Source organism: Nicrophorus vespilloides, unplaced genomic scaffold (genome assembly GCF_001412225.1).
Source record: "Nicrophorus vespilloides isolate i.1.1-1 unplaced genomic scaffold, Nicve_v1.0, whole genome shotgun sequence".
Classification (NCBI taxonomy): domain Eukaryota; kingdom Metazoa; phylum Arthropoda; class Insecta; order Coleoptera; family Silphidae; genus Nicrophorus; species Nicrophorus vespilloides.
Genome location: NW_017097178.1, coordinates 53,047 through 71,723, shown reverse-complemented (window position 1 = coordinate 71,723; position 18,677 = coordinate 53,047). Strand labels below are relative to the sequence as shown.

At 28.8% G+C, this 18,677-nt stretch overlaps 1 protein-coding gene across 2 annotated transcripts in view; it reads right to left on the bottom strand.

Annotated features, from left to right (window-relative positions):
* LOC108559312 (ABC transporter G family member 22) overlaps positions 1–18,677 on the bottom strand; it is a 67,057-nt gene that overhangs the window by 47,210 nt on the left and 1,170 nt on the right. The gene's annotated exons all lie outside the window — the stretch shown is intronic.

Below are 18,677 nucleotides of genomic sequence, written 5' to 3'. Positions count from 1 at the left end.
AATGGGTATATTATTTCGTGATTTCTCCGAAACACAACCATCCTTCCAATAATCCATACATACACACACACAAGACAATGTCGCAAACAAACGACGAAAGTGCTAAAAAAATATGTGCTGTGGACCATTCTTTCTTCTCAGTTTAGTTTAGTGTGCTTGCTCGCTCGTTCGCAATTTCGTTATTTATTGCTTTGTTTTTATTTAGGCTGGACCCCCGGGTTTCGCTCCTCATCTTTTAATTTTCAATGAAGAAGTGGGCGGTCATTAACGTCCCCGCCGCTTATTGGACGCTTCCTGGACAAACACATTAACCAAGTCAAAGTCAATCAAAGTCATCCGAAAATAATGCAATCTCTCCCCCACATCCGAACCACCACGTACGCTTTACTACCAAAAAAAAACATTTACTATTTCATAACATCACATATTCAACCGAAACAAGAATATCATTGTCCTTCTGTTAACAATAGCTTGAATTCAGAAAATGAGTCAGAAATCTTCAAAACTAGATAAAGTACAGAAGGTTTACTACAATATAATTTAGTCACTTCCCAATTATATGTAAAACACACAAAGTACTTGTATTAGAAACAAGAATATCATCATCCTTTTATCATTAAAAACTTTAGTAACTTACAAACTACTTGTGCAAACACACAAACTACTTTTATTAAAAACAAGAATATCATCGTTAGTCAGAAACTTTCAAAAACAACTTTTCAAGTAATTTACACAAGTGGACTTTAATACATGATAAATTATTTGCTCTTTCCAAGTAATTTCACAAACGCACAATGTACTTATATTAGAAACAAGAATATTATCGTCCTTTTATCAATAAAAACTTCAACAAGCTTAAGAAATGAGTCAGAAATTTTCAAAACTAGCTTTCTAGGTAAATTACAGAAGTAGGCTTTAGTACAATATAATTTAGTAACTTACAAACTACTTGTACAAACACACAAAGTACTTGTATTAAAAACAATAATATCATCGTCAATAAGAAATTTTCAAAAACAACTTTCCAAGTGAATTACACAAGTACATTTTAATACATGATAAATTAGTTGCTCTTTCCAAGTAATTTCATAAACGCACAAAGTATTTGTATTAGAATCAATACTATCATCGCTCTTTTATCAGTAAAAGCTTTAATAAGCTTAGAAAATGAGTCAGAAATCTTTAAAATTAACTTCCCAAGTAAATTGCATAAGTAGTTTTTGGTAGAAGATACATTGTTACTCGTTTCCAAGTACTTGTACAAACGCAGAAAGTGCTTGTATTAAAAACAAGAATATCTTCATTAAAAGCTTCAATAAGCTCAGAAAAGGTATTAGAAATAATTAAAATTAACTTTCCAAGTAAATTGCGTAAGTACTTTTTGGTAGAAGATACATTATTACTCGTTTTCAAGTACTTGTACAAACGCATAAAGTACTTGTATTAAAAATGAGAATATCTTCATTAAAAGCTTCAATAAGATCAGAAAATGTATCAGAAATCTTTCAAATTAACTTTCCAAGTAAATTGTACAAGTATTTATTGGTAGAAGATAAATTAGTAGCGCTTTCAAAGTAATTTTACAAACGTACGAATGTTAAAAACAAGAATATTAATAAACTTTCCAAGTAAATTACGCAAGTAGTTTTTGGTAGATGATAAATTAGTAGCCCTTTCCAAGTACTTGTACAAAATCACAAAGTATTAATAAGCTTAGAAAATGATTCAGAAACTTTCCAAGTAAATTGCTCAAACGAATGTACTTGTATTAAAAACAAAAATATTAATGAACTTTCCAAGTAAATTACGCAAGTAGTTTTTGGTAGATGATAAATTAGTAACCCTTTCCAAGTACTTGTACATAAGCACAAAGCATCAATAAGCTTAGAAAATGATAAATTAATAGTCTTTTCCAAATACTTGTTTAAACACACAGAGTAATTGTATTACAATAACTATAAACTACGCAATATATACCAAGTAATTATTCAAGTATTGGAATTAATTTATTTACAACACAATGTTTAGATATTTTTTTTATTTAAACGAAAAAATAAAAAAATAATGTCACTGCGTAGAAAAATAAAACTTATATTTTCAAAAATTACTTCTGTTCCATTAAAAAAAAACTTAACAAGTTACTTGGAAAATATTTGCTGTTAATTAATTGATTTTAACAATTGAATATCGTATCAGTACATTGCACCACGTTCGTATAACAGTAAAACGTCAAAATGACGTTCGATCGGTTTTATCCTTCCAAAGATTTTTGCGTATACATTTTTTTTTTCGTCCTGTTTTGTTGTTGTTGCGCATAAGGAAATGAATTCATTATAATATTAATAGTGAATTTAAATAACGGCCACTCACCATTAACATAACTTATATGTAAGTTTTTTTTTATTAACAAGAAGTATGTCAGTTATAAACGATTCAATCATCAGAATATTGAACAAAACATTAACAACAAATTAATTATAATTAGTCTTACATCTATATCTGTTTTTATATTGTTTTCTACTAATTATAAACAAAAAATGCAATTGTTTCAATTAATTAAACAGAAAATATTTGACTTCTACGTTTCTACACGTTTTAGTAAAATGCGCAAATAAAATAAATATTCAATAAACATTTCCATAAATAGTTTCCATAACAACAAAAAATTAACTAAAATTGTAGATATTTAAGACAATTTATTTTTGACATTTTAAAAGTCAAATTTCTTTGTTATGTCAATTAATAAACGATTATTTTTTTTGTTTGTAAATATTTTATGTAATTATAATAATAATCAATAAATATTATTATTATCATTAGAATAAAATATTTACATAATTACGCAAACAAATTAACGAATTACAAATTCTGCTAATTAATGAAATATTCATAGTATTTTTTAGTTTTTAATGTTTATGACAGCATTCGTATTAAAGATTTCAAACGTAAATTTAGTCTTATTAAGTTTAGTAACAATTATATCATTAAGATGTAGAATAAAGAATTCACACAAAAATTTGAATAATTTATAATATTTTAGCAAATTCTAAGAAATGAAATATTCAAAATGGATTGAAAAATGTCATCAAATTTATTTTAAAACTTAGTCGCATTAAGTTTATTAACAAATAAATCTTTGATTTAAATAGTAAATATTGATGTAAGAAAATATCAAAAACTTAAATTATTAAGTTTTCTTGTCTGACATCAATTGTAAAGGAAATGTTGAAAATATAAGAAAATGATGTTGCATGATGCTCAAAACTGCCTGTCATTAACTCTGCGCCATTCAGCACACTGCAATTGCAATTTGCAAACAATGTTGTGTATTAGATTACCGGGAATCATTAGCAAGCTCGACATGAAATGGAACAATCTCAGCAGGAAAACGCATGTTTATTTCTGCTCGCAATCGCCTTGTTAGCTGGTTAGATGTTGATAGCGGAAGTGGAAGTCGCTTTCAAGCGTCAACAATGGAGCCATTTAGGCAAAGTCCGCAATCTTCCTGAAGACAGTTTCTTTTTATTTTGTTTTGCTCGTTGTACAGCCTAGATAAAGTTCAAGATTTCAGCGAATTTTGCAACTGCCAAAGCGAGCACTTTACATGCAAATGAAGCTTAATTAAAATGCACTTTATGGTGCAATCATTGTTAACAACTATTTTACTTGTCATATTCGTTTAATTAATGTGCATGTGTACGATGTACACGAGAGTTGGAAACGATTAAACCATTAGTTTTTCTTTTTGCAATTTGTTTTTTTTGTTGTTGTTGTTCAAAATAAAATGTGAAAAGATTGTTGACCTATTGAGGTTTTAATTAAAACGTTTCATGCAGAAAACACACAGTTTTTGATTATTTTTGGAGTATTGGGTTTACTACTTACATGCTGCAGCATGAGATAAGTCGGCTTTAATTGGATTTGAAGAAAGGGAAGTGTTATGGTTCATCTAATATTGATATGAGCCACACTTTCATTTCGGTAAAGGAAACCGTTGAAATTGGATAATTATCAAGTAAGCTAATAACAACTGTTTTCTGAGTGTTTTTTTTTTTTTAGTTTCAGTAACAGAAGTCTGGTTGGGGTGGTTTGGTTTGGTGCACACACGGATGGACTTTTGTTGCGTTGGAGGAATGGGGCATTTGAGGCGGCAACGTCGCTCGAATCTCTTTTCACTCCTTCTGCTTCGCTATTGGTAAGAAGTAAAAGGGAACAAAGGCGTTGGGCGCGATTTTAATGTCAAATCGAGCCCATATATACATCAGCGAACCATGAAACAACGATCGGCGAGAGAGCGAGCACAGCTCTTAACGAGATTATTCAGCCAGAGTGAGAGAGGTTTGGAGGAGAAATTTTATACTTCACAACCCACTAAGCCAAACCGCACGGCGCCAACTAAACATATCACAAGCTCCACACACACCTTTTATGCCTCTGCAGACGCCAATAAAAGACCGATCCCACGGGAAATAACTTCCTTGGTTTCGCGGTTCGGAGGTATCGTTGACCAACGGTGGAGATCAAACGGTTTTCCAGCAGCGACAAACAGGGCAATTAACCGGAGCAACAACCACCGTCGCCACCACCGTTTGATATTATTCGCACATTTTCGAAACTGTTGCGTCGAGAGATCAAAAAGATCGCGTCGATAAATCACGATCATTTCGGGACCTTCGGGTGGTTCAACCGCATCTCTAAGGTTATTATTGCACTTGAAAGCGCCATGCATTCACACTGTACAGTATATCGGACACAGATGCTCATTTCAATATTTATAATCGATAATAATTTAAAAAACCCATAATGTTATCAATATTTCTCTCCGCATCTCCGCCGCTTCATTTAAATAATTAAGCAATTTACAACCTCGCATAGGAGAAACCGTTAACTTTTGTATTCTTTTACTTACAGATAGTAAAGAAAGCATCCCATCTTAACACCATCATTTTACCGAAAAAATCCTAAGGTAGTCTCAATCAATATTTAGGAATAGAAAAAACTTTCTCCAAGGTAATCAATTTCATTTACCCTAAACAATTTCGAAACGTTTCTCCTATCTTGATCCCAAAATGAAATCTTTGGTTTCTCTACAAACAACAACAACAACAAAAAAAACTAATAACAGCACGATTCCTTGTTAACCTTTCAAAATATCCTCTTTTTGATTTGACCTTTCCGTCAAGCTTCACAGACATGCAGTTTTCTTACAGATGTAATTTACACCAATCCCTTTACACAATTATTTCGTATTTAATCTACAATTTCACAACATTTACTTTAAAATAGAACTTCTAAAATGATTGATTTTCCTATTAAAATTATATTCATTTCCATATTTTGTATACTTCAACTTTAATATTTAAAAGTTTTCAAAAAAATACACGTAATTATTGAAAATACTCAATTTTATGTTTATTTTTCTTTAAATAATACATTTCAAATATGTTTATTAGAGATTTAGGAGAAAAATGGTTTCAAACATATTTGGTTTTACTTATGAATTTGTGATTATTTGAATTTTTTTTTCGATAATATTAAATGTTTTTTGGGTCGTTGGTTGTCGGCTGAACAATGTAGACTGGATAACATTAAAAATGGGTGGGTAGCCTTCAGATTCATCAATGACCCAGTAATTAGTGCGTTCCTCGAATCAACAATTATCATTTTATAACAATCAACATTTTCGTTTACGTAACACTGCGTCAATCTCATCGTCATTTCAAAAGACTGCATTAAATGGTTATTCCTTTAAAAATAAAATAGCGATTTTGTACTGCTTGCAATATACGTAAAAAGTAACATTTTTGATACCTAAAAATGATCGTTCGTTGGTGATGAATGTGGTAAGAAAGTTTCTCTTGAGCAAGCGCAGATTATGTGATTAAGAAGTTATTAAGCCAAATAAAGTCAATCGACGTCGAATGGGAATAAAGCAGAAAATGAAGAAGAAAGAATTATAAAAAAAAACAACAACAACAAACGTAAAGAGAGGTGAGCCATTAGGAAGTAATTGAGTTTGCCATTTGGAGAATGCAAAAATCATAAATTATACACGCATTAAAATATCTTTCTGCATTCCGAGGGATCGAACGAAAGAAGAAAAAAAAAAGAGTGCTCGAGCGATAAATCAGGATAATTGCGTAACCTTGAGGTGGTGTACCTTCAAACGTTAGCAGGAAGGTGTGCGGATGGAGCGCTGCTTGCTGCTGCGGTCAGCGGATCACCGGAGCTTTCTTTCTGGAAATTCGGTTCTCTTTCCTTCTTCTGATCCAACCGAAACTTTCGTTCCTTCGTGGTGCCACGGTGCACGTGTATAATTTGCTATAATGCATTGTGTAATTAAGTAATAAACTTGTTTACTGGTGTAGCCAATGCAGCAGCAAAAAAAAAAAGTAATCCATATATAACCCAGTTAAAATGAATTACATACACATTACATTATTTATTTGTGTGTGTCACGTAGTTTGGTCCAAGAGTTTTATCATTGGGCGCCGAACCAAGGTGATACGAGCAGCAGCAGCAGCAAGAAATGTACGTTCGTTACGTGATGTGGTCGTTAGTTCGGTTCGGTTTGGAGAACGGCAAACCTGGATGACATAAATAATATCGCGCGCAGCTGTCAGTTCCGTGTCTTCGTTACGAATCCATTAGAATATTTAAGAAATTAAATTAAATCGGACAACAGTCTTGGTGGAACTGCGACATACACACACAACTCCTCGCTCACACATACAGATTTCCCTCCTCGTTTGTATATAAACACATACAAACGCATTCATTGCTCACGGGCACACGAACGCACACATATCGCGTACAAGGTAAAATGGCCGTTTTACTATTTTAAATAATTCGTTACGAAACGTGAATTTATTACAGATATTCAAAGAAACCCTACCAGTTTCTTGCTCCACCAACCAAAACGAAACGAAAAAAAGTTTTCTGTACTTTAATCTCTTTAGTTTTGTTGACTTGGACTTGGACTTGGACAAATGAGGTTTTCATTAGAAGGATGCACGTATCTTCTTCTAGGAAGATGGGGATTAAGAAGGAGGTTGAAGAACTCGCCGGATCTTTAGAAACCGTTATCGACGAACCCTGTGTCTTCTAACGCGCGCTCTCAGCGCACCACACAAACGCACGCATCGCATTCAATTCGAAATGCAAATTTCGCGAGACCACCGCTTCTCGGCTATTCCCATTTGCGAGATCGCAATTTCAGATAATCAAGTTCATTAGTTAACATAGCGCACCAGAGCGAGCGAGTTCAAGAGTATCAACAAAAATTGAGTCAATCCAATGCGTTCAATTATCACTTTTCAAATTGGTTTTTCAAAGAAATTTTCTATAACTGAAGATCTGAAACTTTTCTAAAAAAAAAAGCGCGTGATATTCAAAAATCGATTCAATCCAATGCATACAATTATCACTTTTCAAATTGGTTTTTCCAAGAAAATTTTCGATAACTAAATATCTGAAACTTTTCTAAAAAAAGCGCGCGATATTCAAAAATCGATTCAATGCAATGCACTTTTCAAATTGGTTTTCCAAGGAAATTTTCGATAACTAAAGATCTGAAACTTTTCCAAAAAAAAAGCGCGCGATATTCAAAAATCTATTCAATCCAATGCATTCAATTATCAGTTATCAAATTGGTTTTCCAAGGAAAATTTCGATACCTAAACATGAGAAACATTTTTTTAAAAAATCGCGCGATATTCAAAAATTGATTCAATCCAATGCATTAAATTATCACTTTTCATATTGGTTTTTCCAAGGAAATTTTCGATACCTAAACATCTGAAACTTTTCTAAAAAAGCGCGCGATATTCAAAAATCAATTCAATCCAATGCATTCATTTATCACTTTTCAAATTAGTTTTTCAAAGAAATTTTCAATAACTAAACATCTGAAACTTTCCTAAAAAAAACGTGCGATATTCAAAAACTGATTCAATCAAATGCATTCAATTATCACTTTTCAAATTGTTTTTTCAAGAAAATTTTCGATAACTAAAGATCTGAAACTTTTCCAAAAAAAAGCGCGCGATATTCAAAAATCGATTCAATCCAATACGTTCAATTATCACTTTTTAAATTGGTTTTCCAAGAAACTTTTCGATACCTAAACATCTGAAACTTTTCTAAAAAAGCGCGCGATATTCAAAAAACAATTCAATCCAATGCATAAATTTATCACTTTTCAAATTAGTTTTTCAAAGAAATTTTCAATAACTAAACATCTGAAACTTTCCTAAAAAAAGCGCGCGATATTCAAAAATCGATTCAATCCAATGCGTTCAATTATCACTTTTTAAATTGGTTTTCCAAGAAAATTTTCAATAACTAAAGATCTGAAACTTTTATAAAAAAAAGCACTCGATATTCAAAAATTGATTCAATCCAATGCATACAATAATCACTTTTCAAATTGGTTTTACAAAGAAATTTTCAATAACTAAAGATCTGAAACTTTTCTAAAAAAAAAACGCGCGATACTCAAAAATTGATTCAATCCAATGCATTCAATTATCACTTTTTAAATTGGTTTTCCAAGAAAATTTTCGATACCTAAACATCTGAAACTTTTCCAAAAAAAAGCGCGCGATATTCAAAAATTTATTCAATCCAATGCGTTCAATTATCACTTTTCAAATTGGTTTTTCCAAGAAAATTTTCGATAACTAAATATCTGAAACTTTTCTAAAAAAAGCGCGCGATATTCAAAAATTGATTCAATCCAATGCGTTCAATTATCACTTTTTAAATTGGTTTTTCCAAGAAAATTTTCGATACCTAAACATCTAAAACTTTTTTAAAAAAAGCGCGCGATATTCAAAAATCGATTCAATCCAATGCATACAATTATCACTTTTCAAATTGGTTTTCCAAAGAAATTTTCAATAACTAAAGATCTGAAACGTTTCTATAAAAAAGCGCGCGATATTCAAAAACTGATTCAATTAAATGCATTCAATTATCACTTTTCAAATTGTTTTTCCAAGGAAATTTTCAGTAACTAAACATCTGAAACTTTCCTAAAAAAAAGCGCGCGATATTCAAAAATTGATTCAATGCAATGCATACAATTATCACTTTTCAAATTGGTTTTTCCAAGAAAATAATAACTAAAGATCTGAAAATTTTCAAAAAAAAAATTGAGTTATTATCAGACTTTGGACGTTGCGCATTAATCGTCCAACAGAAATTTCACATATCATTTTTTTTTTTTGATAGCGACGCAAGTGCGGAAGGTCGTCTGATGATAGGACCTTGTTTGAAATTCTATAATTAAGTTAGTCGTGTCGAAGGTGCCGCTATTACGTTACGTTAAGTTTTTGTATTGTTTATTGAATTACAAATTGCACATCAATTCTAATATTATTATTAATTAAAGTAAATTCGAAAACATTATTGTAATCATAACATAATTTCCTGAAAATTCTAAACATAATTGCACCTGTTTTGATAAACAAACAAATTGTTTCTTTGAAGTTAATTTACGTTACGTTACGATACGATAAGTAAAAAAAAATGTAAAAATTTAAAAAAATGAAATAATAAAACCACTTTGAAAAATAAATATTGCGTTACGTTACGTTAATTACAGTTTTTTAATGATGCTTTAATGAAAAAACACTTTGAATAATAAATAAATCATAAACTTAATGTTTACTTTACGTAACGTAACGTAAAGTAATTTTTTAATAAATATGAAAACTTGAACAAAGATAAATCGAATTGAAAAATAAATAGATAATAATGTTAATCTGAAGCTACTTTATGTTACGTTAAGTTTTTGATGAATTACATAGATGATTTTAATGTATTGTATTAAGAAAAGTAAATATAAAAAACTTGAGAATTAGAACAAGAAAAAAATCAATTTAAAAACTAAATATAAAGTTAATGTTACTTTGAAGTTACATTACGTTATGTTATCAAAAGTATATTTTTTTTTATAAATTGTGTAGATGGTTATAATTTATTGCTTTAATTATTGAACAAAAACAATCCGCTTTTGAAAAATAGATCATAATGTTAACGTTACGTTAAGTTTTTTTTTTGATGAATTCTAATGTATTGATTTTACAAAGGTAAATATAAAAAAATTGAGATTTCGAACAAAAAAAATCGTAAAGTTAATATTACTTTCAAGTTACGTTACGAAAAGTAAACATGAAAAATTGAAAATTCGAACAAACATTTCGAAAAATCAGAAAGTTTCAGTTGAATTAAGATTTTGAACAAAAAAAATCGTAAAGATAATGTTACTTTCAAGTTACGTTACGTTACGTTACGTTACGAAAAGTAAACATGAAAAAATTGAATATTCGAACAAACATTTCGAAATTTCATACAGTTGCAGCAATGTTACGTTACTTTAAGTCAAGATTTTGGTGAATTGCTGAAAATGACATCCATTAAAGAATTAATTATTTAATTATTAATAGATAAACATGAAAATTTCTTAAAATCATAATTTCTATAAAAAAATTTACAAAATTTAAGTTCTTCAACCTAAATATAAAACCTTTGGAAACTTTTTTTGTTTGATAATTTCAAATACAAAAAAATAAACAAATTACTGAAAGTTTTTGTTGTTTCAATTGATAAATTCGTAACTAAATTTATTAAAGTATTTCTAAAGTGTGAATGCGTCTCCGTTACTTTTTTGTTTCTTATTAGTTTTGTTTGTGCAGATTGTGCTAATGCTATAGTCAAACTGTTCTAAATGCCAACCAAACAAAACTTTACTACTCTACTCTACTCCTGATATATCCAGCAACCGTTCGCAAACCTATGAACTTTCACTTTTAAATTTCAGATTAAAATAGACGTACAATGAATGTGTCGCACAAATACCGCGCAGCCTTCCTCACTCATTTCCATTACCATAAAACAATCCCGTTTCATTTCCTACAATCACCTACGAATACAACAATTAATTAATCAAAGTACATTCATAATATTTATAACACTGCACTTCATTAAAGTTACGCAACAACAACAACATTCGTTTCAAATTGATCACTTATGAATACAACAATTAATTACAATCAAAATCCATTCATAATATTTACACTAAAAACTTTCGAAAGTTCCAAATATAAATAGTTAAGAAATATGTGCAACCGATTAATTATTTCCTATAATTACAACTCAAGAAAATCAATTTAATAGTATTTATATTCAAAAATTTAACGCTACGTTAATTATTTCTTATAATTACTTATGTAAACAACACAATCACAGATTAATTAATCAACAAAAGTTCATTTATTAATAACTTACGTACGAATTAGACTTGATACAAAGTTATGTAATTTTATGGGTTTTCCATTTGAAAACGTAACCGAAAAAGGATGTTATTAATAACAGTAAACGTGTATTAAAAATAGTTTTTTTTTTGTTTCGAGTTTTTGTGGAATGCCCGAAATACATTAGAAGGTCTCCGCAGATGACTTAATGTATTTCAGTATTCTCTCAGTATTCATTCACTTGACCAATTTATTTTGAAGGTCCCTAAGTGACTCAAAAAACTCCCAAAACTATTTTCATTTCAAACGTTCTTTGCAAATTACGTTATCAGTACAGAATATTACTAAATCTATTCAATATAATCTTATTATTAAGACAAATTTTCTTCTTAACCAAACCAAATTTTGATATAAATTAACGCTATTGAGTCTATCTTTTTAAATTGATGAAAAATAACTTTATCGACAAAAGAAAGTTGATCTACATAATTAGAAATAAATTGATTTCTTGAATAATTATCCTGTTTTCTTTTTCATTTATAATTTACAATTTTTTTTTTGTTAAGATTTCCTTGAGATAAAACAATTTAGTTTATTGTTTATACGCAATAAATCGATTTGTTTAAGTGATGTTTCAAGGATCTCTCAGATATGGATCAAAATCAACGATATTGACACTTGAAATATTTGTTTTTGAAAATTCCAAAAGTACGCATTTAATTTTTTAATGTACTTTTAGTTATTTAATAATTCAATTATTTAATATTGCTACCTAAAAAAAAATAATGAAAAATTCGAAGAATAAAAAGATACGTACAGTTAGTTAATCAATGATTCACTTATTTAATAATGATACCAAAAACAAATTTAAAAAAATAAAAAATTCGAAGATACGTACATTTCTTTTTACGTACATTTAGTTAATCAAAGATTCATTTATTAAATAATTCTACAAAAAAATGAAAATTGCGAAGATTTTTAAGTATATTTTTTACTTAATTTATGATTTTCTTATATAATAATGTTAACAAAAATCCGAAGATACATACTTCATTCTTAAATTAAATCTAATTAAATCTAACAAACATTATTTTTTAAATCCGCTGATACGTACAGAAATTTCGTTAGTTAAGTACAAAATTAAACTAAGAAAAAAAATCTTATCGCTTATGAAGAAATAAACAAATATGCTACCTAAAAAATAATGAAAATTTCGAAGATACGTACATTTAGTTAATCAATGATAAGTTTTATTGCTTTAATAATAATAAATATGAAAATAGAAAAGTAAATATGAAAACATTGAAATTTTGAACAAAAAAAATTGTTTTAAAAAGTTACTTTACTTTTAGTTAATCAACTCACTTATTCAATTAGTCAATTCACTTCACAAAATATTAAAAAAAAAACCAAAGATACGTACTTTATTCTTAACTATTTTTTGATAAATTAATGTTTAATAATGCTAATTCTAACAAAAATTTCGCTTATTGAATAAAACTGCCAAAAAAAAATTAAAAATCCGAAGATTCGTACAAAAATTTCGAAGTTACGTACAAAATTAAATTTAAAAAAATAAACGAATCTTATCACTTGTGAAGAAATAACCAAACTTTCGATTTTCCTTAGTCAATACAAAAAAAAAACTATCTAAATAATGACGAAATAAATAATCGTAAAACTTCCATTTAAGAAGAAAAAATCCATTTAAAAAGTAAATAAATATGACTATAAAGTAAATAAGATTCGATATCAAGACGCACTAAACAATACGTGTTGTGATTGATAGTGGTGGCTTTAATTTCGATGTATACAACAAACCGGGTGAATCAAAAGTATATAATAATATCAAGGACCTTGGATAATAATCCGAATTATCTTATCTCTCCTTCTCTCTCCGTGGGCCGGTTATTAAATATAACTTAAAGGTCGCACGCGAAATAACAAATCCCCCCCCCTTGTTACTGGGAATGTTAAGTAATGTAATGAGAAAACGTTAAAACAACAACAAAAAAAAATAGAAAATAATTGTGTGGATAGTTTAATAAACTTTGCTCGCTCGAGATTATTTCATATTTGTTATGCATTACATTATGTAAATATCGCGTTCCATTCAATTCTGACACTCATATGTATATGTATATATATAAACACAATAGTCGCGTCACAGGAGAAGAGCGTTGTTATCTGTTAACTAGAAATGTCTTCTTCTATCATTGAAGAACACTTCCTTCGCACTCCGGCGGTTTCGCTTCACATATTGCTGCTGCTCATCCAGAAACAAAATATTTATTAAATTTTAATCATCCAGACGATGATAAGCGTTTATCGTCAATCCTGAACACTTCGTTTCCTTCGTCTATCAAAATTTATTTAGAATGGAAGCATTGTCTGTCTTCATCCAATTCCGGGTTACATTTTTTTTTTCTTCTTTCGATAAACCGAGCAAATAAGCAATTACTTTCTTCTTATCGCTTCTGAAAATGTTTTACTTAATTTCTTTAATAACTTCGACGCGCCATCATCCTTTAATTGAATCCATCCACTTCTTATGCAACGTAACTCCGCGATAATTGCCGTCCGTAATCCGCACCTAACATAATTACAATCGACGCAATCTCAATATGCAATTAGATGGAATACAGCGACGCTCTTTGTATTTCGAAAATTTTATTAAAGCATCTAAATTACTTCCACCAACAACTCATTAAACTCAAGAAACTAAAATTTGATCCCAACTATTTCCTAATTTTAATTCACAAGTACTCGAGTATCACATAAATTTTTCTTTTGTTAAATCACTATAGTAACTTTCAACATAACAATAATTTCAGGTATGCATGGATACGCATTAATATACTTGTCAAGTATCGCACAACATCTGAATATTTTTTGTAAATTTATGAAGTAACTAATATTAGATTTTCAAATTTTAAATACATAACATTCACAAGTATCGTACAACTTCTTAAAACTACTAGAATTACTTTGAAACTATCAATAATTTCAAATATCTAAAGGTACAAATACTTGCCAAGTATAATTAACTTAGTAAGTATCAATTAAGTAAATTATTCTGGGCTGTCTGAAACCGGACTAATCGACTACATCATTAATGTACTAATTTAGTGAATCCGGATTAATCGAAGCCGGACTATGCGAGGTATTGGTGTATTTATCAAACATGTAGTAGAATTATTTTCCAATTAATATTACTTATAAATAACAAGAACTTGCCAGGAACAATAATTGTTTGAAACCGGACTAATCGAGGAATTCAATGAAATTAATTTGATAGTGAATCCGGATTAATCAAAACCGTATTATGCAAGCTATTGCAGTAAAGAACAATTGTTCGTCTCTTGCACACAACATTCACAAATACTTGCCAAGTACAATACAATTTCAAATACAAATTAATTTGGAAGTATTGATTACCAGAGCAACGATTCGATATTACAATCTCCGTTTATTATTATAACCAGCTTCAAGTTTTTTTTTCTGTTTCTCTAATTTTTTTTCCTCGAATATTTGAACATCGTCCAAGGTGATATTTCTTCTCGTTTTTTTTTTCTTATGCAAATTAAATATAAAGTTATTACCAATTCGGTGATTCACTGCGACTTTATTTTTGATATGCTGTATGGATGGAGCAATGTAGTAGTAGTCCTGACGCACTACACCAACTTCTTGACTACATACTAAATAGTATTAATAAATAAAAAGTTAGTACTTAATACATGAATTGTTGTTACTTACATAATAGTTATATAAACTATGCAACATTACGCGATATTTGGCAAGTAACGAACAAGTTGCGAATTAGTAAGATTGAAATAATAAACAGGTGTATCGTTCTTTCAACTATTTTGGCACGGACAATAATTAGAATGTTCTGAAAGCATCAAATATTATAGTAATACAAACTACGCAATACTTGGCAAGTTAGTTGCGAATTCGTAAGATAGAAATAATGAACAGGTGTATCGTTTTTTCAACTATTTTGGCACGGACAATAATTTGAATGTCTTGAAAGCATCAATGATCATAGTTATGTAATCTACGCAATACTTGACAAATTACTTGCGAATTTGAAATATTGGAATAATAAACATGTGTACAATACACATGTTTATTATTCCAATATTTCTTTGAACTTTTTTGCCAGAATTGGAACGTGCCACAACCATCAATGATCATAGTTATATAAACTACGCAATACTTGGCAAGTTACTTGCAAATTTATAAGATTCAAAAAATAAACAGATATATCGTTTTTTCAACTTTTTCGCATGGACAACAATTCGAACGTCCCGAAACCAACAATGATCATAATTATATAAACTACACAATACTTGGCAAACTACTTGCGAATACGTAATATTGGAATAATTAACAAGTGTATCGTTCTTTCATCTTTTTTGACACGGACAACAATTCGAACGTCCTGAAAGCATCAAGTATCATAGTTATATAAACTATGCAATACTTGGCAAGTTACTTGCGAACTCGTAATATTGTATCAATAAACAGGTGTACTGTTCTTTCAACTTTTTTAAAACAATTCGAACGTGCGGCAACCAACAATGATCATGGTTACATAAACTACGCAATACTTGGCAAGTTACTTGCAAATTCGTAAGATCTTTCAAAGTTTTTGTTACAGACAACAATTCGAACGTCCCGAAACCATCAAAGATCATCATCGAAAACTGGCTTCGGGTTTCATCAAAAAGTACACAGCACACGCTTTTAAACGCCTATTTAAACTTTAAGTTAGAGATCCGGTCGTGATTTACATGAAGAGAACTCCAAAAAAAAAGAAGAAGTAATAATTACGGAGTCGCTAAACGCCATTGCAATCCTTTCGACAGAAGAAGAAAAAAAAATTACAGTTACGTGGCATAAGCGTATGTGAATTTATGGTGGTTCTAATTAAAAGCCTAACAGTTCCTATGAGAAATGTAAACAGGAAAAAAAAATATATATATAGTTGTGTAGCTTCCGAAGGAATTAAAATATGTGCGTTAGAAGAGAATGAGCATTATTTACTGGAGGATATCGACCTTAGCATACACACACACAATAATAACATATTTAATCGCATTTTTATCGTTATTTCTATAACATTCGTTGCAAATTCCATAAATAACAATTATTTCAACTACTAACTAATTAAATAAACATAGTTGTCTCTAATTTTTCTCTTAAGCAATGAAATCATAGTTTTATAGAAGAATTAACGTTTATTCAAAACTATTTCAAATCAATTTTTATGTTCGTAATTCTGAATATGTTTGTATATGGTTTTTGCTTATTATAAAAGCGATATCAATGATTTATTAATTCATACACAGAGACTATTGTTGTTTAGAGACAGGTTATTGACCTGATTCTCTTGTTGTCAACAAAATTCAATGAAAATCACGTATTTTTCATTGACGGTCGCAGCAGATTTACGTAAGTTTATCTAATAAACAGTTTACATAATGCCTCTTACTATCGAACGTGTTTCTCACTGCCGCCGTTTAATATTAATAACAATGCCTATCTCTTTAAATAAACAAATATATGAAGTTCACTTTATATGGGTGTAACGTATTTAGTTAGTTCATAAACACGTACACTACTATTATTTATCTGTTCTTTATGTTTATATAACTTTCTCACGAAATTATATTAATAGATTCACTACGAATATTCACTACATAAAATGCATTTTTTTTTGTAATTTATCTACTATAACATTTTTTGTAGTTAATTAAGTAAAAATTTGTAATATTTTGAATTCTTTCATTCATAAATTATTTCAAGTTGAGAAAATCTAAATGATTCTTCCTTGACATGAATAGAAATAGAAATTACAATACATTTTTTTTTGTATTAAGAGTGATTTATTTACTACATTTTATAGACCTATAAATTTTGATGATTTTTTTTTGTATGTTTCAACACTTCAACGTTTCTTTATATAAGAGCGTAATTTTATACGACCAAAGTTCTTTCTGTCCAAAAATTAATTTATTATTTATAAAATCAAGTATTTTGTAAGTAAATTATGTATATGTAATGTATTTAATTAAATTTAAGTTGAAAATTACTATGGAAGTGGAGGAATTCTGTTGGCGCAATGAATAGTAGTAACTTCTTTCTTTTTGTGGACAAGATCAGGTTTGTATATAGAATTAGTTGTCCAGGTGATTATAATAAGTTTGGAACTGGTTTAAGTGTAGCAGAAACGAAATAAAAGTGGTAATAGGTAGGTGCCCCAGTTATTTAATTTTGGGTGCGAAAAACTGAGAGAAAAATAAAACAGTAAATGTTGTAAACGTTTTACTTATTTGAAATAATTTTACATTCTGTTGTGAATAATTGAATAGACTAAATTTTGTTACTGAATTGATTCTACAATAGAAAAAATTTGCAATTATAATAAATAGAAAACGTAAATTTTATTTGTATTAAAAAAAAATAGGAACTTTGTATAGATTTTTGTTAATGAAGTCAACTAAAATAAAAAAAAATACACATAATAAGAGTTGAAAGAATGAATTAAAGTATTTGTATTATAATCATTTTTACGTAAACTGCAAATCGTAAATGTTCTTTTTACTCAAAAACTAAAACTTTTATTGTAATTTTTATTTTTCATAAATAAAATACGAAATTTTATATAGTTTATATAGAATTAAAAAAAAAAAATGTACGTAAATATATTTTGTATAGTTCTGGTTATTGAAATTATTTTATTTGAATTGTGAAAAATTAGATTTAAACTGAAAATTGAGATCAAAAATTGAAATTGTATAGTTTTGGTTGTTGTCTCTCCTATTTGTAGATAAAATTAACGTAAATAACTAAGATGTACAAGAGGTTAAGAGTAAATTGGAAATTTAAATGTCTATATTTTATTGAAATTATTTGATTTGAATTATGAAAAAAATGGATTTAAACTGAAAACCGTAATGATTCAGATCAAAAATTGAAATTGTATAGTTTTGTTTATTGTCTCTTTTATTTGTAGATAAAATTAACGTAAATAACTAAGATGTACAAGAGATTAAGAGCAAATTGGAAATTTAAATGTCTATATTTTATTGAAATTATTTGATTTGAATTGTGAAAAAATTGGATTTAAACTGAAAACCGTAATGATTCAGATCAAAAATTGAAATTGTATAGTTTTGTTTATTGTCTCTCCTAGTGTAGATAAAATTAACGTAAATAACTAAGATGTACAAGAGGTTAAGAGTAAATTGGAAGTTGAAATGTCTATATTTTATTAAAATTATTTGATTTGAATTGTGAAAAAAAATGGATTTAAACTGAAAACCGTAATGATTCAGATTAAAAATTGAAATTGTATACTTTTGTTTATTGTCTCTCCTATTGTAAATAAATAGGATTTAGAATTGGTTG